A 24,638-nucleotide genomic window follows, 5' to 3' on the forward strand; every position below is an offset into this window, starting at 1 on the left:
CCTGCTTGAGCTGCCCCGGTAAACCATAAGTGCTGTTATTATGAAAAGAAAACGTCAAAGAGCAACAACAGCTCAGCTGCGAAGTGGTAGGCCACACAAGCTCACAGAACAGGACCACCGAGTGCTAAAGCATGTAACGTGTAAAAATCGTCCGACCTCGGTTGCAACACTCACAGTTCCAAACTGCCTCTGGAAGCAACGTCAGCACAACGACTGTATGTCGGGAGCTTCAAGCCCAAGATCAACATACGCAATCTCAAGTGCCGGCTGGAGTGGTGTAAAGCTCGCCGCCATTCAACTCCGGAGCAGTGGAAACGCATTCTCGAGAGTGATGATTCACGCTTCACCATCTGGTACTCCAACGGACGAATCTGGGTGTGGCGGATGCCAAGAGAACGCTACCTGCCCGAATGCATTATGCCAACTTTAAAGTTTGGTGGAGGAGGAATAATGGTCTGGGGACGTTTTTCATGGTTTGGGCTAGGCCCCTTAGTTCCAGTGAAGTGAAATATTAACTAGAGGTCGACCGATTATGATTTTTCAATGCCGATACCGATTATTGGAGGACAAAAAAAGCTGATACCGATTAAATCGGCATATTTATTTAAAAAAAATATATATATATATATATATATATATTTATGGTTAAGTACACATTGGAGCAATGACAGTCATTGATTGATTGTTTTTAATGAAATAAGTTTAATGCTAGCTAGCAACTTACCTTAGCTTACTGCATTTGCTAACAGGCAGGCTCCTCGTGGAGTGCAATGTAATCAGGTGTTAGAGCATTGGACTAGTTAACTGTAAGGTCGCAAGATTGGATCCCCCGAGCTGACAAGGTTAAAAATCAGTCGTTCTGCCCCTAAACGAGGCAGAACGTTCCTAGGCCGTCATTGAAAATAAGAATGTATTCTTAACTGACTTGCCTAGTTAAATAAAGATGAAATAAAGGTGTAAAAAAAAAAAAAACGATTTCCGATTGTTATGAAAACTTGAAATCGGTCGACCTCTAATATTAACAGTACAGCATAGAATTACATTCTAGACAGTTCTGTGCTTCCAACTTTGTGGCAACAGTTTGGGAAGGCCCTTTCCTGTTTCAGCATGACAATGCCCCCGTGCTCAAAGCGAGGTCAATACAAAAATGGTTTGTCGAGATCGGTGTGGAAGAACTTGACTGGCCTGCACAGAGCCCTGACCTCAACTCAATTGAACACCTTTGGGATGAATTGGAACGCAGACTGCGAGCCAGGCCTAATCGCCCAACATCAGTGCCCGACCTCACTAATGCTCTTGTGGCTGAATGGAAGCAAGTCCCCACAGCAATGTTCCAACATTTTATTGGACCAGGTCTCTCTTGAAAAAGACCTGTACAAATAAAGGTTCAATAACTATTTATTTTAATAGTGAAAAGCCTTCCCAGAAGAGTGGAGGCTGTTATAGCAGCATAGGGGGGACCAACTCCATATCAATGCCCATGATTTTTGTATGAGATGTTCGACAAGCAGGTATCTTTGGCCATGTAATGTATACATTTTGTCTTGCCCATTCAAGTCTGAATGGCAGTGCGCTGCCCTATGGGACTCCCAATCACAGCCGGTTGTGATACATCCTGGATTCGAACCAGGGTGTCTGTAGTGACTCCTCTAGCACCGAGATGCAGTGCCTTAGACCTCTGCGCCACCCGGGAGCTCAATCCCTGTCTCAATTGTCTGATGGCTTAAAAATCCTTTAAATTTGTCTCCTCCCCATCTATACTGATTAAAGTGGAAATAACAAGTAACATCATAAAGGGATCATAGCTTTCACCTGGTCAGTCTGTCATGGAAAGAGCAGTTGTTCCTAATGTTTTGTACATTCAGTGTAGACCCTGCAGCAGAGCAATGATTTACAACCAAACTCTCCTGCATCACGACTGTCAGTGACACTCCGGACAGCAAAGCCAATGCCCTGGATATCTCATAATCACAAGGCGTTCGTAACTATTTAAAAGGCCTCAAAGCCCACACCTTGCTCAATATAGTGACAACCCCGTTTGGCACAAACATGTCTAGACGTGAGGCAAATGGGGGATTTCGCCACCAAAGGGTCGTTACAGCAGTTTGGATGTGATTTAAATTGTGCCAATGACATGACGTCACTAAATGTTTTCAACTCCTGGTAAACATTAAAGGGTAGCCTCGAGCCACATGTAGCAGAGAGCAGACTCTGATGTGACATAGGCCTACAGCGAGCGATACATGCATCTCCTATCTGATTACATAATAGCTTCAAGTTATACAGACGGTACCTAGATGTAATTCTTCCTCAATATCATTACGCACATTTAATACAATAAAGTCCAGAATTTTGCATTGAATGTCGCATTTTATCAGTGTTTGGTTTTAAGTCATCATAGCAATGTTTCTATAAACAAGGGCGGCCACGCCTGCATCTCTTCAAAGAGCAGTAGGCTGGCTCCTTGTGTATACCGTTATATACATTTTCAAACCGCCATATAAACATGGCGCAATGTGTGACTGCGAACCAAGTACCCTACAGATTAGATGCTCTCTGAATGAATGGCCTTTTGAAAAACACAATGCCGCACAAACACATAAATCTGATAGTTCAAGCAAAAACAACTTCAACAGAGTCAAATATAAGTACATGAACTAGCTTCGATATCTGAGCAATGTGGACAGAACAAGATCTGTTCGGTTTCACATTATTTTGGCAACAGTAACTGATTCTAACTAGATACAAAGAAACAATTCTTATTGCGGGGTAATCTGTTTAGAGCGTTCCGGAGCGTAGTCTCCATCACCGAGAAGAGCACCAAGCCAATATCCTATCTCAATAAAATAATTGCCGAAACTTACCAATCAACAATTTCGCAATGAACTTCACTGCGGAGAAGCCTGCAAACAGCACGCAGCCAGTCACTGGACGAGAAAAACGCAGAATCCTGATGGAGTCCTCCTCACCACCTTTCTTGCTGCAACAGCACCGCCAACTGCAGCACAATCTCGACAATGGGCGGAGACTTCGTCGGCAAGGCCTCACGCACCAAATGGGTTCTGCGCATAGGCTACCTCGTCAGTGGTCGCGTTCCCCTGCGCAGACGTTGCATGCATCAACCAATGGTTGCGTGAAACGTCAACTAATGTGTCCTCGACTGACAAGTGCTATGACATATGATATTGTTAACTGATACTTAAAATACCTGTCCAGGCGTTGTAAGATCTTGCAGACATCAACATCGTCTGGGCAGAGGAGCGCGTCCAACATCTCCACATGCACGATTTAGGGCAGTTACCAGACGTTTGAAATTAAAAGTGGGACATTATTGTGTCTATTATATCTCAATGCTGCCACTGTTTAATATGCTGTATCAGCATAGCTATTTAATTAAATGTAGAATTTTACATACATTTGCACTTGTATCAACCAGCTGAGCATTAATAAATTAAATCAGGACTGGTAAAGCTCAAACCAAAGAAAATTGTGTGTCCTAAACACATTGTAGACTGTAGACACATTGGTAATGCTTTGTGGAAATTCTTGGAAGATTCGATAGTGTCATCATAAAGTAAAGATTGTTTTATAGAGAGATGATACACTTACATTACATTTTCGCAGACGCTCGACTTACAGGAGCAATTATGGTTACATGCCTTGCTTAAGGGCACATCAATAGATTTGTCACCTAGTCAGCTCAGGGATTTGAGCCAGCGACCTTTGCAGTTATTGACCCAAAGCTCTTACCAGCTAAGCTGTCTCCCCCAATAAAATATTGTGTTACTGTATATAACAACCGAAAAGCCAATACAGGCAGCCTAGAATACAGATTGAAACATTTAAAAAATCTAAATGTCTCTCGGGATTACCCTTTTTGTTTAATCTCTATTCTCTATCAAAATAGAGAGAGACATTGAAGATATTAGAGAACGTATACCTGTAACAGTATAACTTTAGTCCGTCCCCTCGCCCCGACTCGGGCGCAAACCAGGGACCCTCTGCACACATCAACAACAGTCACCCACGAAGCATCGTTACCCATCGCTCCACAAAATCCGCAGCCCTTCTCAAAGCAAGTGGCGTCACTGATTGAAACGCTTTTAGCGCGCACCACCGCTAACGAGCTAGCCATTTCACATCCGTTACACTCACCCCCCTTTCGACCTCCTCCTTTTCCGCAGCAACCAGTGATCCGGGTCAACAGCATCAATTTAACAGTTTAACTTTAGTCCGTCCCCTCGCCCCGACCCGGGCGCGAACCAGGGACCTTCTGCACACATCAACAACAGTCACCCACGAAGCATCGTTACCCATCGCTCCACAAAAGCCTCGGCTCTTGCAGAGCAAGGGAAACCACTACTTCAAGGTCTCAAAGCGAGTGACGTCACCGATTGAAACGCTATTAGCGCGCACCACCGCTAACTAGCTAGCCATTTCACATCGGTTACATACCCATCATTTCAGTGAAATAAATAGTCACAGAGAGAACACTAAAATCCTAAAGAGTGAGGTACAGAGTGAGGTGCAGCACAGGAGGCCGCTGTGGGGAGGACGGCTCATAACAATGGCTGAAATGGAGTAAATGGAATGGCATCAAACACATGGAAACCATGTGTTTGATGAGTTCTATACCATTCCATTTATTCTGTTCCAGCTATTAAGATGAGCCCGTTCTCCCCAATCAAGGTGTCACCAAGTATTGTAAAGTCATGGACTGTCTCTCAGAGCCTGTTTAATAACAGAAAACACCATGTACACAAAGCAACTCCCTGAAAGGGTCACAATACGTTTTCAAGCTTCCCACCATACTTGTTTCGTATGTCACAAATATTGTAGAAAACTATTGAAAATACAATAGTATAACAACTCAACAAATGAGTCCACTAGAAGAGTACTCTGTAGCTTCCCAAGTGGAGCAGCGGTCCAAGGCACTGCATCGCAGTGCTTGAGGTGTCACTACAGACCTGGGTTTGATCCCAGGCTGTGTCACAACATGCTGTGACCAGGCGGCACACAACTGGTCCAGCGTTGTGCGGGTTAGGGGAAGGTTTGGCCAGAGGGTCTTTACTTGGCTCATCGGGCTCTAGCGACTCCTTGTGGTGGGCTGGGTGCCTGTGGGCTGACTTTTGTCAGCAGTTGAACGATGTTTCCTCGGACACATTGGTGCTTCTGGGTTAAGCGGGTGGGTGTTAAGGGGGGTGGTTTGGCAGGTCATGTTTCGGGGGATGCGTGACATCACTTTTGCCTCTCCCGAGCCCGTTGGGGAGTAGCAGCGATGAGACAAGATCATATTTGGAAAAAGGGGGTAATAACAAAAAAAAGAGTACTCCTTTTGTAGCCCAGCACTGGTTGAATCAACATTATTCACATGTTATTTAAATAAATTACGTTGAAATAACGTCTGTGCCTGGTGGGAGGCATTGTTAGAGCAGAAGAGTCGTGTGTTTGTTCATGCTCAGTGCTATGGAGCATAGCTCTGGACAGAGGTTCAGGTCCATGGCAATCTGGTTAAAGACACAATTTTACAATTTTCTGGCTCATGTCTCTGGTTCTGATAAGCAGGCTCCGCTTCCAACATCTGGAGTTGAGAGAATGAGACAAGCTCAGTTCAGGACATCCCGTTTCCTCCCATGGGGCGTGTGTGCTTGTGTGCGCACTGAAGGGTCTGAACAGACAGGGCCAACCTCTTCATATGTAGTGAATTATATGGAGTCTTAAGGCGCCTTCCCTTCTCATTAGACATCGTCATGCTCATAATTTTGTCTAAAGTATTTTCACAGAATTTACTGTAGGCTATATTTACTATACTTTGAACAAATATGGAGGGAAAGGGAATGTTTGTAACTCACATCTGTGCTGGATCGAGACATGGTTTTCATGATAGTGTGTTTATAGGGAAAGCCATCTTGGCTGTAGTCCTAAAACTGTCCAGCAGGCAGTAGATCTTCCTCCCTGCTGTGGAGTCAGTGACAGGAGGACTCATACAAGCCCCTGTTGCTCTCTATGGTGAATGTTGTTCTCAAATCAAGTCAAATCAACTGTCATTGGTGGCAGATGTTATCGCGGGTATAGCGAAATGCTCCTGTTCCTATCTCCAACAGTGCAGTAATACCTGACAATACAAAACAATACACGCAAATCCCAAAAAGAAAAAGAAAGGAATTACAAAATCTAGAAATATTAGAACAAGAAATGTCAGAGTTCAGAATAAAAATATATATGTATATGATGGTGTGTATAGACAGTACGGACAGTATATGAATAGGAAAGGTGTGCACAGCAGTAGTTATATAGGATAGGCCTCGACTAGAATACAGTATATACATATGAACAGCAAAACAGTATGTAAACATTATTTAAATGACTATGTACATAGGGCAACTGTCTCTAAGGAGCAGGGTTGAGTACCGGGTAGCAGCCGGCTAGTAACGGTGACTAAAGTTCAGGGCAGGGTACTGGGCGGAGGACGGCTAGTGGTGACTGTTTAACAGTCTGATGGCTGGGAGATAGAATCTGTTTATCAGTCTTTCGGTCACAGCGTTGATGCACCGCCTACTAAATGGTAGGTGGGTGAACAGGCCGTGGCTCTGGTGGTTGAGGTCCTTGATGATCTTCTTGACCTTCCTGTGACATGGGGTGTTGTAGATGTCCTGGATGGCAGGCAGTGTGCCCCCAGTGATGCGTTGGGCAGACCTCACCACCCTCTGGGGAGCCCTGCGGTTGCAGACAGGGCAGTTGCCGTACCAGGCAGTGATACAGCCCAAGAGGATGCTTGCAATGGTGCATCTGTAAAGGTTTGTGAGGGTCTTAGGGGCCAAGCTGAATTTATTCAGCCTCCTGAGGTTGAAGAGGTGCTGTTGTGCCTTTTTAGTCACACTGTCTGTGTGGATGGACCATTTCAGGTTGTCAGTGATATGCAGTCCGGGGAACTTGAAGCTTTTCACCCTCTCCACTGCAGCCCTGTCGGCGTGGATGGGGGTGTCCTCCCTCTCCTGAAGTCCATGATCAGCTCCTTCGTTTTGTTGACGATGATTGAGAGGTTATTTTCCTGGCATCACTTCGCCAGGGCCCTCACCCCGTCCCTGTAGGCTGCCTCGTCATTGTTGGTAATCAGGCCTACCACCGTTGTGTCATTTGCAAATTTGATGATTGAGTTGGAGGCGTGCGTGGTCACGCAGTCATGGGTGAACAGGGAGTACAGGAGGGGGCTGAGCACGCACCCTTGTGGGGTCCCATGTGTTGAGGATCAGCATAACGGAGGTGTTGTTACCTATCTTCACCACCTGAGGATGGCCTGTCAGGAAGTCCAGGACCCAGTTGCAAAGGGCGGGGATCAGACCCAGGGCCCCAAGCTTGTCTCTCACTGTGGAAGTATGAGCAGTCCTAGTCCCACGGCTGTATCACAAAACAATGAAGTTCATGATTAAGTCCATTCGAGAACCACTGCATTGATGTTGTTACCATACCTTACCACTTCGTTAATACAGAAAGGGAAGCAGGTAGTCTAGCGATTAAGAGCATTGGGCCAGTAACTACCAGGTCACTAGTTCGAATCCCCAAGCCGACTAGATGAAGTCTGTCGATGTGCTCTAAAACACTTCTTGTATAGATAGATATCCACAGTTTCTACTCAGTTAAAACCATGTTGAGCTACTTCAAGGGAACTTTTTTAGATGACCTTGAGGGTGTCCCAGAATTCTCTCTGGCAGAATTGGATCTGGTCAGCTTAAGGAGGCAGCAGGGTTCGTGATGACATAGGGTATTTCCATTCAGACACCAGACACCATACTGAACAGGCACAGCCATGTTCAATAGCAAATAGGAGTGAATAGAAATTAAACATCACCTCTGTCGAAGCAATCGATCAACCTAACATAGAGCTGGTTATGCCTTTCTCTAGTCTCAACCACATTACTAGAACATTTGTTTGCCTTAGGTCACACTTGAGAAAGAACAAAGGACTTGTCAATATTCCACACATTTTCCAGCACAGGAAACTTGCGGTAATCGTTCCCAGCTTTGTTTTCCCACAATAGACTTAGATTAAGCAGAATATATTCAAACGATAGCTCAAGCAAAGTCACACAATACATCTTCTCAGCTTTATTAACACCGCCCCCACCATGAAATCACTGTAAATTTGAACTGTTACGAGAAACTTGTGCGGGTTGCTTCGCAACCGTTTCCTCTCAGCACACACTCAGCAACAAGTGAAGTGTTGGTGATGTCCGCCCCCCCAGTACGGTAATGTTGAGAGAAAGGTGAACACAGAGATGGTATGGATGGATAATACATGGCATCATTTTAAGCCAACTGTGGAGGCACTGAGAATATTTGGTCACTCTGAATGAGGGATCCATATTACAGAGGAAGAAATAACTGTGTTTTTGTGGTCACGTTGAGCACCTAACAGCCAGAGCATTGAAAGGCTGGGATTTGGTGGGAAAGTCAGCATAAATCTGACTCATCCCATATGCAATGAATCAGATCTGTGTACAGCAGAGTCCCTGCCCAACTTCATAAAAATATCTGATACACTACCTCTTCAAACAGTATCTTACATATTCCTCCTCTTCACCTCAACCCCCCCTTCTAGCTCTGACTCTACGGATAGCTACGTTATTGAGGAAACATGTAGTTTCTATGCCTGTGATATGTGCTTGTCCCACCTAACTATCTTAAGATGATTGCACTAACTATAAGTCGCTCTGGATAAGAGCATCTGCTAAATGACTACAATGTAAAGGTACGAATAGTGCAGAGTGAGGGGGAACCTTTTTCAATGTTTTTTGGAGGGAATCCTCAGCACCCCTAAGTGATACCATGTATTCACATTGGCTGCATCTTCTACAGCTTAAAACGATACAGCACATGTTCCAATTAAGAGTCTACATTGTCATTGAGTGCACCCACACAAAAATATGACCAATATAATTATTTGTGTGATTTTCATCAGATCTTAGCTCCTTTATTACATAGCAGCTGATTGTGAATATATTTTGTATGGTGTGCTGGGAGATGGAGAGACAGAATGTAAAAGGCCTCAGCGCTTTCAGGCTGCGTTTACACATGCAGCCCAATTCTCATATTGTTTTCCCTAATTGGTCTTTTAACCATCAGATCAGCTCTGAAAAGGAGCTGATGTGAAAAGATCTGATATGATTGGTCAAAATACCAATTAGTGGGAAAAAGAGCAGAATTGGGCTGCCTGTGTAAATGCAGCCTAGTTTCTCTAAAAACCCTTCCCACATAGTATGGTTACCATGGCCACTGGTGCGAGTTGGCTCTGTTGGTTGCTGTGGAAGTGGCCTGTGTGTGAAGAGGAGGAGAAAGAAGAGGAGAGAAGAGCAGAGACAAGAGGTTGAGGGGGCAGAGATTCTACGCCTGATTTCACGCGCTGTGCACCGCTGAGTGAAGAGTGGGTGGGCTGGATGCATGTTGCCCCTCCACTCTGATCACTCCTCTCCTTTTTTCTCTCTCCACTTCACTTTCTCTGCTCCTGTCTTTCTCTCTCTCTCTGCCTCCATCCGCCTCCTCTTGGCATCAAGCTGGAGGGAATCTGAACGGAATATCACTGCATCACTCAAAATTAAAATAAGATTGTCCATACATTTACAGTTCTTACGCTATAACTACAATATATGACTGAATATAACATAATTATCCCTCCCAAGGGTGACTGAGAATATATTGCTATCTGTTTGCAGTCTCTAAGCATGCCCAGTAGGCCAAGTCAGTAAGCTCTCTAAGAGCTGCTTAAGTTATACACTTTATCCTCTCCTTGAAATCAAATCAAATGTTATTGGTCACATACACATTTATTGTCATGAATCTTGCCCTGGCCTGGAGGCAGCTCTGTAGAGCGCTGGCACAGCCACAAAATCTGATTTGAAACCTAACCCTAACCATACTGCCAACCCTAATGCCCAACCTTGAATTAAGACCTTAAAGCTTGTTTTCATGAATTTTTACAATACAGCCAATTTTGACCTTGCAGCTGGCCCATCTAGCGGAAATCGCTCAGTTCTGCCTCCAGGAATAGATTCATGACAATAAACATCAACTTGCTCTCCTCTGCCTCCTCTGTCTCAATTGGAGATGGTTCTATGTTGATGTAATCAGATGGGGCTATCAGTAAGGTCCTTTAACAGAATGACTGGTAATAAAATGCTGTCCCTCAGGCGACATCCAATTGGGCACACACTGGTTGAATCAACGTTGTTTCCATGTCATTTCAAGGAAATTACATTAAACCAACATGGAATAGACGTTGAATTGACATCTGTGCCTAGTGGGATGGCTTTGTGTCAGTGATGGCACTGATTGTGGGAGACTAATAAGCATGAAAGCCGGACACTGAACAATGCACTCTGTCAGACACTACTGAACTACAAAGGGTTTCTCCATGGTGAAGGGATATAGGCCTGTTACTATTAACATTTGCAACAGGTTGATCTCCTACCTGATGGGCTGAAAAATGGCCCCTAGGCCCCTAGTATAGCTTTACTTATATAAAAGTGTTTTGTCACAAATACATAGTACTGTATGTAAGTGTGAGAATGTGTGGGCTTCTTTTTGCTGTATGTACTGAATGTGAGAGCGGTTATGTTGACAGTCCTATTTAGTGTGGATCTTCAAGTGTGTGTGTGTGTGTGTGTGTGTGTGTGTGTGTGTGTGTGTGTGTGTGTGTGTGTGTGTGTGTGTGCGTGCGTGCGTGCGTGCCTGCGTGCGTGCGTGCGTGCGTGCGTGCGTGCATGCACATTTGTGTGTGTGCATGTTTGTGTGTGTGGATGGGAAGTGTATACTCCTATACTGTAGCCATGACACCGAGCAGCAATGTGCCCTTTTCTCTCCATTAGTGATGGATAGCTCTGTCCAGTGAGGAGAGTTGCCACTGGGCTGTTTCCATGTGCTATTTTTCCATTAGAGCACAATAACATACAGTTACAATACACAGCCTGTGAATCAATGATATCCCACTGACTTGTTGTCATGGAAACACCAGGACTGGGATAAATAGCACAACACATAGGCAAAGGCTGAAGGGCCGGAATCAATGGGGGATTGCACAGGTTATGTAACTGTAGCGGATTGGGGCCTAAATGAGTGGGTATCTAGTGGTGCATGTCTTATTCACATGGGGACATAAATCCACTGCTTTTGGCCACCTCCAATCAGAGGGCCTCTTCCTTTGTCCCCCCAGAGAGGCTCCAGTGAGGAAGGCGGCATGGCAACACACTCTGCGATGCACCCCTCCTACTCACACTGGGAGAGAGAGGGCACTGAACTCATCAGGGTGATATGTTTGGGACTGGACACATTTAGGAATGATATACTGAGCACCGCAATATATCAGGGACAAATACTGTAGTGTAGAAAAAAACGACTGAGGACTGAGGAGTTATATAAGGAGCATGTGTGGGAGGAGAGCATCTTGTGACTGAACATTGAAGCATAAGTGAGACTTGTGTAGGTGTAATGTGTAAATGAATGCATGTGCGCTGGTGGGGTTATCACACTACATATCAAGAACGTACCTTGGTTGGTCTCTCCATTTCATCCTGTTGGTCAACCCCCCCACCAAGCTCAGTAATGGACAGGAGAAAATGGAATTACTTAGACTACATGTTCACTTTAAGTGTGCCTCTGATCTTTAGAAGATAATGGTGGTGGGGTGATGGGGGGGGCTAAAGGCTTTTATCCAATCATCTGAGAACAGGAAAAACATTCACAATGCTTCAAGGGGCACTTAAACAATTAGTCATGGAGCAAGAAGACCCCGCTTACTACACCTGTCTGTCTGTCTGTCTGTCTGTCTGTCTGTCTGTCTGTCTGTCAAATTAAAACCAAACCTGGGAACGATATTTATCATAGAAATATAGAGTCCTCTAATCAGTACAACAATAAATCATGGACCATAAACATTAAATAGCACTGCCCTTATATCATAATTAGATAAAACACTGTCCATATATCGTAATTAGATAACGTTAGATCAATAACAAGCGTCATTATCCCTGGAGGAGGTCCTGATGGGTTAATATGCATGCTTTAAGCCTTACAGGACTAGAGGCTCCTACTGTGTTGAGTGAAGCTTCTCTCTCTCTGAGACTGTATTCCCATGCAGAGCAGTAGGAGACTCTGGGCTCAATATTGGAGCATAAGCCCTTGAGTTTAATCAGGTCTCTCTGTCAGCTAAGAGGATCCTGCCCTGCTCCTGCTCACATTTGGGATTTAACACCGCACTGCGTGCTGGGTAAAAAGCAGGCCTGAATGAATGTTGTTACTTAGATAGACTTGACTGGGTGATGATGAGATTGTATTGGCACAAGGCAAGGTAGAGAGGGGTCAAGCCTGGGGAAGCTGGGAGTCAACAACATAGTGTCAAGACAGAGTCACAGGCCAGAGTTAGAATATGGCTTGAGAAGACTGCCACAGAGAGAGAGGATACAGGTGAGATTATGAGGTGAGAGAGAGAGAGAGAGAGAGAGAGAGACAGAAAGCAGAGAAAGCGAGAGAGAGAAAGAAAGGAGAGCCATGGAGGATGGAGATAAACACACACATACTGTAGGCTGGGTCTAATGAACCGAACACACACACACTCTAATGGGTTATCAATACTCCTAACTTGCGATTCAGTGTGATGGTGCAGTCGGACTCTGGCTGGATTTCTCTGTGTTTAATTGGATCAGGGAAAATGAGGTAAACAATCACGTGACCTTACACAACATTATCCAGATCACATGACCTCACACAATATTATCCAGATCACTTGATCTTATAAAACATTATCCAGATCACATGACATCACACAATATTATCCAGATCACTTGATCTTACACAACATTATCCAGATCACGTGACCTTACACAACATTACCCAGATCACATGACCTTACACAACATTATACAGATCACATGACCGTACGCAGTATTATCCAGGACCAGAAGAAACAGAGAGGAAAGAGGCACTATCTTGAAGGGACAAAAGCAATTATATTTTGTCTCTTGTATTAATAACTGTTGAATAGTGAATTGGAATTTAATTCTAATATCATAGGTATTTAATGGTTTTATTCATTGCATTCAATTTTGAGAAGAAAGCAATGAGAATCAGCAAAGCACAAAGCTGCCTAAGAATAGATGCTGCTCTGCCAGCCTGAATGTAACATTCAAAATGTTCACACTCGGAAATCATTGATGAGAAAAAAAAGTACTATTTGGATAAGCTTTCACATTAAAAAATGGCACACAATTTCAAACTGTCTACATAATAGATTCAGATATAATTAAAACAATAACAAAACAGTCACCACGCCTCAGCTTTGATCAAAAGCTGAGGGATGGGCCTGCAGAAATGTAACCACTAAAAATTCACAGACAGAGCAATAGGTGCAAGGACTGATCATCCATGATATCAAAATTATAGTTTTAACCTTGTTTTGAGGCTATATACTGTTTGTTTACATTTACAACGTTGGAGTAAAACAAGCTTATTTTGGGGTTTCTGATGGGGCATTTATACAGAGTGTACAAAACATTAGGAACACCTGCTCTTTCAATGACAAAGACTGACCAGGTGAAAGATACTTACTGATGTTACTTGTTATTTCCACTCCAATCAGTGTAACTGAAGGGGAGGACACAGGTTAAAAAAAGATTTTTAAGCCTTGAGACAATTGAGATATGGATTGTGTGTGTGTGCCATTCAGAGAAGTAAATGGGCAAGACAAAATATTTAAGTGCCTTTGAATGGGGTATGGTAGTAGGTGCCAGGCACACCGGTTTGTTTCAAAAACAACAACGCTGCTAGATTTTTCACGCTCAACAGTTTCCTGTGTGTATCAAGAATGGTCCACCACCAACTCAATAATATGAAGGTGTTCTTAATGATTTGATTTGTACACTCAGTGTATAAGTTATATTCTTCAAGAATCATTGGGTATATATTTTTAAGTACAGCAAATTGATGTAACAACTAAGGATTCTAGCTTTACAGCATTGTATTTTTTAAATGTATTTTTCAGAAAGGTTGGGGAGAAACAATCAATTGAGAAACATAAAGCTACAGATGGTAGGGGAAGGATAATACCCACAGAGACAGTAGGTAACAGTGATGTGGTAGAAGTACTGGAGAGGATGTGATTAGAGAGCAGTAGTGAAATGAATGAAGGGAGCTCCTCGGAAGCGCTTCTTGAAGCCAGAGAGCTTCATCTTGTCGATGGATCTCTCATTGGAGAACGAGGTTGGGGTGATGGGACAGCAGGTACTCCCCTCCTTACTCAGCCACACCTTCTTGTGAAGAGAGAAAGGGAGAGGGGGAGGGAGAGAGGGGGGATAGAAAGAAAAATAAGTTACTCTGTTAGCCACCACTTTCTTATGTCAATGATGGTCATTTTATTAGGCGACACACTGCTTGTGTTTCCCATAAAGAAATATCACTCTGCTCTATTCTCCTGTTGGCTGTTTTCTCTAAGCTACTACATGATTGGTTTAAATCCTGTTTATCTCAACAGCTAACCATGTTTTCTATATTCTCCAATATAAGTAGTGAATCTGTAGCTTGGGAACACACATTCCATTGCTAAAATTAACGTTGAGAGTTTGAGCATGCTTTAGATGGAAATCTGAGGTTCTCTAGAGACCCCTCTGTTCAGCAAACAGTGCCTAGGCCAAATAAGGCTTCTGACATTTCCAATTGACACAGGGAAGGCATGCTTTCTAAGACAGATGACCAATCTATGGGGCCGACACTAGATTGACGGTGTCCCCTATAGTATAGTCCCTCTATCACATGCAATTTGTGTCATGTCAAACAGCTGTGGGCATACATTAAACATTCAACCTCTGTTTCAGATGACTGGTAAAAATGGTTCAGCAACATGATCCTAACCTCTGTCACCAAGGACAAATGAGGCCCAGCCCCAGCCAGCCTGGGTACAGTGCATAGCAAGCAGTTTTCCTTGGCATCATCTTTACATTTACATTTATGTCATTTAGCAGACGCTCTTATCCAGAGCGACTTACACATTGGAAAGTTCATACATATTCATCCTGGTCCCCCTGTGGGAATTGAACCCTGGTCCCCCCATGGGAAATGAACCCACAACCCTGGCGTTGCAAGCGCCATGCTCTACCAACTGAGCCACACGGGACCGTCTCTAGTGTCATCTCTAGTGTTCATCTCTAGTGTTCTCTATGACAAATGACTTTGAGAAAAGCACAGCACAAACATAATCAAGTGAATTGAACTGAACTCAGCTCAGTCCTAAATTTAAACCTCAGTTTGCCATGGGGCCTGCCTCAGAGAGGAGCAACAGGCAACATGCTTATTCACAGTATATAGATCAAGCCCTGGTGACTGAGAACCTGTCACTCATATCGCTGCATGGCCAACTACTAAGGGCTACATTAATTAGTGGATTAGTGGAGAGATTGTAGAGGATCAATGTGGTCATGTGGTCACGTTCTAAAGCACGTTCTGGTGCGATGGGAGTTCAGACCCCAGAGACATAATGCCGTAGGGGCTACCCATAGGGTGCCAGAGAGCTGACTGACAGCTGCCTGCATGACAGAGAGAGACAGATGGAGAGAAAGAGAGAGAGAGGGACAAGGCAACATCTCCATCTACTGCCTTCTCTGCTCTGCTCTAGTGTCACACACAGCCAGCCCAGACTGCAGATTGAACAGCAATCGCAGGGTTTAGAGGTTAGCTCTAAGACTCCCACTGCATCAGGGACCTGCTAATCTCCACTGACTTCCCTCTGCGAAATAAAATGTATTGAACCCAAAACAGTGTGAGCACATGGGTGGTCGCCTCTCTACTGTCACATATCATGTGTCTGTGGCTATTTTCCTTGTTGAAGGCATGTGCCCTACTTGTCTTATTAATAGAGCGGCTTTGATATCTTCAACTCTTAGGTTGAACTTCTCGAGCAAAGCCAGTCAACCCCCTACTAATTGAATTACCCCAATTTAGAAGACTGTGTGAACTGATCTAATAAGCACACGAGAAGAAAAAAACATGTGGTGTTTGTCAGAAAGAGAGAGAGAGCAATGACTGTATTTACAAAACCTAATGGCACAGTCTGGATAGACTATATAACCCTGCTGTAAAAAACAGCTTAGGCTGTGTTTTGGACACTGGTGACCAGCCTTCGTTGTGTTTTCGCTGGTGACCAGCCTTCGTTGCGTTTTCGCTGGTGACCAGCCTTCGTTGCGTTTTTGCTGGTGACCAGCCTTCGCTGTGTTTTCGCTGGTGACCAGCCTTCGTTGCGTTTTTGCTGGTCACCAACCTTTGCTGTGTTTTTGCTGGTGACCAGCCTTCGCTGTGTTTTCGCTGGTGACCAGCCTTCGTTGCGTTTTTGCTGGTCACTAACCTTTGCTGTGTTTTTGCTGGTGACCAGCCGTCGCTGTGTTTTCGCTGGTGACCAGCCTTCGTTGCGTTTTTGCTGGTCACTAACCTTTGCTGTGTTTTTGCTGGTGACCAGCCGTCGCTGTGTTTTCGCTGGTGACCAGCCTTCGTTGCGTTTTTGCTGGTCACTAACCTTTGCTGTGTTTTTGCTGGTGACCAGCCTTCGTTGCGTTTTTGCTGGTCACCAACCTTTGCTGTGTTTTTGCTGGTGACCAGCCTTCGCTGTGTTTTCGCTGGTGACCAGCCTTCGTTGCGTTTTTGCTGGTCACCAACCTTTGCTGTGTTTTTGCTGGTGACCAGCCTTCGCTGTGTTTTCGCTGGTGACCAGCCTTCGTTGCGTTTTTGCTGGTCACTAACCTTTGCTGTGTTTTTGCTGGTGACCAGCCGTCGCTGTGTTTTCGCTGGTGACCAGCCTTCGTTGCGTTTTTGCTGGTCACTAACCTTTGCTGTGTTTTTGCTGGTGACCAGCCGTCGCTGTGTTTTCGCTGGTGACCAGCCTTCGTTGCGTTTTTGCTGGTCACTAACCTTTGCTGTGTTTTTGCTGGTGACCAGCCTTCGTTGCGTTTTTGCTGGTCACCAACCTTTGCTGTGTTTTTGCTGGTGACCAGCCGTCGCTGTGTTTTCGCTGGTGACCAGCCTTCGTTGCGTTTTTGCTGGTCACTAACCTTTGCTGTGTTTTTGCTGGTGACCAGCCGTCGCTGTGTTTTCGCTGGTGACCAGCCTTCGTTGCGTTTTTGCTGGTCACTAACCTTTGCTGTGTTTTTGCTGGTGACCAGCCTTCGTTGCGTTTTTGCTGGTGACCAACATTGGCTGTGTTTTTGCTGGTGACCAACCTTGGCTGTGTTTTTGCTGGTGACCAACCTTTGCTGTGTTTTTGCTGGTGACCAACCTTGGCTGTGTTTTTGCTGGTGACCAACCTTGGCTGTGTTTTTGCTGGTGACCAACCTTGGCTGTGTTTTTGCTGGTGAACAACCTTGGCTGTGTTTTTGCTGGTGACCAACCTTTGCTGTGTTTTTGCTGGTGACCAACCTTGGCTGTGTTTTTGCTGGTGACCAACCTTGGCTGTGTTTTTGCTGGTGACCAACCTTGGCTGTGTTTTTGCTGGTGACCAACCTTGGCTGTGTTTTTGCTGGTGACCAACCTTTGCTGGGTTTTTGCTGGTGATTAACCTTTGCTGTGTTTTTGCTGGTGATCAACCTTCGTTGTGTTTTTGTTGGTGACTAACCTTCGTTGTGTTTTTGCTGGTGACCAACCTTGGCTGGGTTTTTGCTGGTCACTAACCTTGGCTGTGTTTTTGTTGGTGACCATCCTTCGCTGTGTTTTTGTTGGTGACTAACCTTCGTTGTGTTTTTGTTGGTGACTAACCTTCGTTGTGTTTTTGCTGGTGATTAACCTTCGCTGGGTTTTTGCTGGTGACCAAGCTTCATATACCATAAGGAGAGTCGTTTTTACCTATTACAGGCCTGCAAGTCACATTATGCTGGCTTGCAAAGTCATGTTTAATTCCTATTGGAATCAGGTCAGAGTGGGGATAGCCAACAAATGTAACTTTTATTCTCCTGCAACCTGCATTCAGAATGACTGCCAGGGATAGAAAGTTGAATAAATGAGACTACCCTAAGCATCTCAAATGGAATAACCATTTCAGTAACGGGTGCAATAAGTCCAACTAACAGATTTAATTAGTTAAGATTTGTGGAGCATAAGATACACTCATTGATTAATTCATCAATGTACATGCAAAAAACACGGATATTGAAACAAACAGTTCTAAAACTCATAATAGAGCATGCTGGGGAAAATGATAATGATGGGGATGGATTTGCCAGCTAGACAGATCAGCATTGGCCAGCATGGACCAGCTTGGTCACCAGCATACCAGCATAAATTGGTCACCAGCATACCAGCATCACCAGCTAGTCGGCGAGCCTAACCAGCTAGACCATGCTGGTCAGACCAGCTTGATAAGCATCCAACCAACATGGCCCAGCTTGATATTTAGGCTGGTCTATGTAGTTTTCTTCAGCAGGGAAACAATGTTATATTTACATGTATATGTATGGATTATAATATGTGATGTTTTATTTTAACTGTAGCCTTCCAATTGGTGAAATTCTGCAGCAGAAAATCTTATGGAATGTGCCTTTGATCTATGTAAGTGAGAGAGTTAACCAGCTGTGGGAGTGGCTGATACTCTGAACACAGCCACATCCCTGATGTCAAAACAACATGCTCCCAGCATGAACGCTTGAAAGTCCCGGAGTTTATGGGAAGAGAGAGCAGGGGTAGGGGCTGTGGCAGGAGGGGGATATTGTGAATTCCGATGTACTGTACAAACTCACACAATTTCACCACTCTGTCATTTCTACATTCATAAAAAAATGACGATGTCCATCTGTGTGAGAGCTTAGGTATGGTAGGGTGTGTGTGTGTGTGTGTGTGTGTGTGTGTGTGTGTGTGTGTGTGTGTGTGTGTGTGTGTGTGTGTGTGTGTGTGTGTGTGTGTGTGTGTGTGTGTTTTCTATGGGAGGTGAGTGAGCTATGTGGAATGTGGGGTGCATATGAGATGAGCAGTGCCAGTTCCAGGATGGTACCAATGTGGATTCCTTACTGATGGCTGTTGTTTGTCCATTAAGAGATAAAGAAACCTAAACAGCAACGTTATCCCAAACCCTTCCAGAGGATATCCTACCAGGGTCAAAATGAAATCTCTGAGTGAATCTGAACTCCCGAATAGGCTGAAAACCCCCATCCCCAAACAGTCATCAGCCCACCCAGTGGTTAGAGTATTCCCATAGAGAGCGCTTTAGAGAGGACTGGCTTTAGTTTGGCCTTCATCAGAACAGGGCTTTAAGAGGAATTACATGGGCCAGACTCCAGACCATCTGTGTCCTTGCCGTGCCACTCGCTGACCAGTGGTCTTAGCCGCCAAGCCCCTCCACGCCCTGTTCCTCCACCTTATTACTTTATCATCCTCCCTCATCACTCACTCCCTGATCACCCTCTGCTTCTCCCTCTCTTCTTCTCATTCCCAATCTCCCTCCCTCCCTCCCTGGTGGTTTGTAGTTCTCTACCTACACAGAAGTTGTACAGATTTGGGTCACAGGACTCAAGAAGAGGAAGAAGAGAGCTATGTTAGTTATAGCAGGCAGCAGGTCAGTCCCACAGTGCTGTGTACATGGTACAACACATACAGAGAGCTAAAACACGATCCACTTTCCTCCAGCCTGCAAAACACACCCAGGAGCACATCTGCTTTCTGTGATTACTTTCACTGATTTTAGGGATGAGAGAACCCACACATAAAAAATATCTGCCACTCCCTGTCTGATACAGCCTGCTAGCCTAAATCAGCTGGCAATATGATCCCAACACAGAACCGAGTAGGATAGGGAAAGGGTAGTGGAATATGAAACCAGAGAAAAACACTCTTCTACAAGGCAGCAGCTTAGCTGCATACTGTCCAATAGCTTTAGACATTATTGCAGTATTTGTCAACTTATTTGTTAAAGCAATAATCTTGTTAATGATCTGAGTAGAATGAATTGTAGCTGTATAGCTGACTGAATTATCTCAAGAGGTATGGATGCAGCAGCCATGTATATATATATATATATAGGACGAGTTCATCCATCCACCCAGAATGACTGTGGCCTAAAATAACAATTAGGAAGGAAATCATGTCATATCAGGAAACACAAAAGCTGACTGACACTGGCCAAACCACTCTCTCTCCTCACCAGACATCAGCACAAATTGGGGATAATTCCATTAGGGCTCTTTAAATAGAGGTTTTATGGCCTAGGAACGGTAATGTTACCATAGCAGCCCACACAGCTGGGCTTTGAGACTAGGAACCAGGATGAGGTCTCCAGAACACTCAACAGAGCTGAGCTCAAGAAGAGTCCCCTGCTGAGTCCCAAAGTCCCTGTTCTGTTTTTCTGCTTCGACTGTCTGTGGAGAAAAGGAATCAGCCCTTACACTATTGTACAGGAGTCGTAAAATAAAACCACACATGAACACACACACACATAACAAAGTGTATCCCTCAGGAAAAGGAGACGTGATCTGTGATGGCTTGGCATTTCCAACGAGCATGCTCTACATCAAAGAACCCTTCAGAGTGAGAAAAGATTTCAAGCTCAGTATTTGGCACGCATTGAGAGAAATCTTGAAAGACCGAAGTTAACTATTTGGCAGATAGACTTCAGTCCAAGCTGCACACAGAGTATCAACAACAAAATAATTATCTGTAAAAATATTGTCTCATACAGCGTATCAACAAGGTGTGTGTATATGTGTGTGTGCTTAGTTACAAGAATTTCTGTGTGTAGTGATGAAGTGCAGTAAGCATTAGAGTGGGTGTGGGGAGCAGCCTCTCACAGCTCTCTGTGGAACACTCTTGAGATTATGATGTCATCTTTGTGAGCCGCATCAACCCTGATGACATCAGATTCACATCTGGATGAGAGACCCGCAACTGAACCTGCTGGTGAGATCATCTCTACCAAGACACTCACTCCCTGGCCATTCAACAGGGAGGGGCAGGATATGAACGAGAGAGAGAGAGAGACACAGACAGACAGACAGACAGACAGACAGACAGACAGACAGACAGACAGACAGACCAGACCAGACCAGACCAGACCAGACCAGACCAGACCAGACAGACAGACAGACAGAGAGGAAAAAGAGAACAGACCGTCCCCTACAGACTATGCAGGTTTCCATCACCTCCCCAAACTGATTCTCAAATGGACAATTTCTGACAAACCCTCTGATAATAGGAAACACATTAGCTATAGTAATCAACTCACTTGTGTTAAAGCCAACACCATCAACATCAATTTTAAAAAACTGTTCATATCACAATATCTAACAAAGATCAGTAAAAAAATATATAAGTCTGGGTAATAGCATTTAACTTGGAAGGAAAATGCAGTATTAATCTTGTCATATTTCCCTCCCAGAGAAACTGATTGTATTTGGGCGTTCTAGTGGACGGCTATGCCAAAACACTATCTCATCACTATAGAATGTGCAGGCAGTGGTCTGAGATTGCTCTGCCCAAATCAGAACAGAGTAAAATAAAGCCAATCAGATCAATGGGGCTAGACAGACTTGAGGATTGTGAGGATTGTAAAAACAATGACCACAGAGTAAACTTTGACTCCAAAGTCCATGTAGTAAGTTCAGTTAAATTCAGTTCTATAACACTAAATCTGACCAACGAAACAGTAAGGGATTTATGGAATGCTGGAACTCGTCAATATAGGTAGAGAGAGCCACCTGCTGGTGTAATAAAAGCAAATCATTAAGACCGATCAGAGATGGGAGGGGACGATTTGCACTGCATAGAGCCTCACAGCGGAGGTGTCATGATACCCATAAAACCTAGCGGTCAAACAGGGAAACGGTTCCAATATTTTTTCCAGTTCGCAGAATTGTCATTTAATTTTTACACTCTTATCAAAACGTCACACCAGGGTAAGTCTACACGAAACACAGCCCTTATTTTAAGTGTTTCTAAAATCCCCTATGGGAAGAAAGAATGGTGGAAAAACTATTGGAACCATTTCCCTGTTTGAATGCTAGATTTTATGGGTATTATAAGACATACTGTGGTACACTATTCTGTATCACTCGTAGAAGGGTATTTCCACAAATATAATACATTTTGGGTAGTGTAACTTAGTAATCTTTTTGTTGAGAATTTCACCTCATTTTAACATTGTCATAAAGAGCACATGTTCAACTTAAAACAAACATAACATTTCCATCTCAAGGAGTTAAATGAAAGAAATGACTATAGTAAGTGCTATTAAAGGAACTGGATTTTCATCTTAAATCAGCCATCAATCCCCTTATGACAGGGGGAATGGAAGCTTGTTGTGTGCAACAGGGAGTGGCAATTGAATGCAAGCTTTCTTTTAAATATGTAAATTGTTAACATTTCTAGCCCACAGTGCATTCGAAAAGTATTCAGACCCCTTGACATTTTGTTACGTTACAGACTTATTCTAAAATTGATTAAATCATTTTTTTCCCATTAATCTACACATAATAGTCCATTATGACAAAGCAAAAACAGTTTATATGAATTTTTTGCAAATGTATTTGAAATAAAAAACTGAAATATCACATCTACATAAGTATTCAGACCCTTTACTCAGTACTTTGCTGAAGCACCTGTCACGTTCGTCGTCCTCCTCATCTGAGGAGGAGTAGTTGGAAGGATCGGAGGACCAATATGTAGCATGGTAAGTGTTCATCTTGATATTTATTTAAAAAGAGAACACTGAACGAACTATACAAAATAACAAACAACGAACGTGAAGCTATCGAATAATAGTGCTGACACAAAACACTACACATAGACAATCACCCACAACCCACAATGACAAAACAGGCTACCTAAATATGGTTCCCAATCAGAGACAACGACTAACACCTGCCTCTGATTGAGAACCATATCAGGCCAAACACAGAAACAGACAAACTAGACATACAACATAGAATGCACACTCAGATCACACCCTGACCAAACAAAACATAGAAACATACAAAGCAAACTATGGTCAGGGCGTAACAGTACCCCCCCCCCCCCAAGGTGCGGACTCCGGCCGCAAAACTTAAACCTATATGGGAGGGTCTGGGTGGGCATCTGTCCGCGGTGGCGGCTCTGGCGCGGGACGTGGACCCCACCATAGTCATTACCCGCTTCAGTGGCCTCTTAGGAGCGGCGACCCTCACCGCCAACCTTGGACTGGCAACCCTACTAAAGGGCCCCACTGGACTGAGGGGCGGCTCCGGACTGAGGGGCGGCTCCGGACTGACGGACGGCTCCGGACTGACGGACGGCTCCGGCGGCTCCTGACTGACGGGCGGCTCCGGCGGCTCCTGACTGACGGGCGGCTCCGGCGGCTCCTGACAGACGGGCGGCTCCGGCGGCTCCTGACAGACGGGCGGCTCCGGCGGCTCCTGACAGACGGGCGGCTCCGGCGGCTCCTGACTGACGGGCGGCTTCGGCGGCTCCTGCCTGACGGGAGACTCTGGCGGCTCCTGACTGACGGGAGACTCTGACGGCGCTGGACAGGAGGGAGACTCTGACGGCGCTGGACAGGAGGGAGACTCAGGCGGCGCTGGACAGGAGGGAGACTCAGGCGGCGCTGGACAGGAGGGAGACTCAGGCGGCGCTGGACAGGAGGGAGACTCAGGCGGCGCTGGACAGGAGGGAGACTCAGGCGGCGCTGGACAGGAGGGAGACTCAGGCGGCGCTGGACAGGAGGGAGACTCAGGCGGCGCTGGACAGGAGGGAGACTCAGGCGGCGCTGGACAGGAGGGAGACACTCAGGCGGCGCTGGACAGGAGGGAGACACTCAGGCGGCGCTGGACAGGAGGGAGACACTCAGGCGGCGCTGGACAGGAGGGAGACACTCAGGCGGCGCTGGACAGAAGGGAGACACTCAGGCGGCGCTGGACAGGAGGGAGACACTCAGGCGGCGCTGGACAGGAGGGAGACACTCAGGCGGCGCTGGACAGGAGGAAGACTCTGGCAGCGCTGAGCAGGCGGGAGCACCTGTAGTGCGGAGACGGAGAGACAGCCTGGTGCGGGGGGCTGCAACCGGAGGGCTGGTGCGTGGAGGTGGCACCGGATAGGCCGGACCGCGAAGGCGCACTACAGGTCTCGAGCACCGAGCCTGCAAAGCCCCGCAGGCCAAACCCTCCCCTAACCCGGACGACGCTGGGCCAATTGTGCACCAACCTATGGGACTCCCTATCACCGCTGGTTGTGATACAGCCCGGGATCAAACCCGAGTCTGTAGTGACGCTTCTAGCACTGCGATGCACTGCCTTAATCCACTGCGCCACTCGGGAGGCACATTGTATCTTTCTATGGGTAACAGGGTTAAAGTGTTATGCTCAAGCCTCAAGTACTAAAAGCTCTTTGGATGTAAACAAAGAACTAACTGCATTGTTGTAAACGAGACCCCACCTGTGGGGCAGAAGGTGGGTGTAATTATGCAGCAGCAAGCTCTTATGTTGTTAGAACCTGTAGGCTGTGCCATTGAAGGCAAGTATAAATCAGTGACTTTTAGCAAGAAAGTGGTACTTTGCTTATTTAGTGAAGGGCACTACGCTTAAAAAAACACATAGCAATGGACACTTGCAAGAACCTAAATTATGAAACACAGATCATTTTACAGTATGGTCACTCATGAC

General features: G+C 45.2%; 1 protein-coding gene across 1 annotated transcript in view; it reads right to left on the reverse strand.

Annotated features, from left to right (window-relative positions):
- The window catches only part of LOC129836461 (spectrin beta chain, non-erythrocytic 1-like), a 138,736-nt gene extending 135,715 nt beyond the window's left edge, over window positions 1-3,021 (reverse strand). Inside the window, exon 1 of the mRNA XM_055902666.1 lies at window positions 2,865-3,021. The gene's annotated coding sequence lies outside the window, so the exon portion shown is untranslated. The remainder of the gene's footprint in view (window positions 1-2,864) is intronic.
- Window positions 3,022-24,638: the final 21,617 nt, after the last annotated feature.

Source organism: Salvelinus fontinalis, chromosome 37 (assembly GCF_029448725.1).
Source record: "Salvelinus fontinalis isolate EN_2023a chromosome 37, ASM2944872v1, whole genome shotgun sequence".
Classification (NCBI taxonomy): Eukaryota; Metazoa; Chordata; class Actinopteri; order Salmoniformes; family Salmonidae; genus Salvelinus; species Salvelinus fontinalis.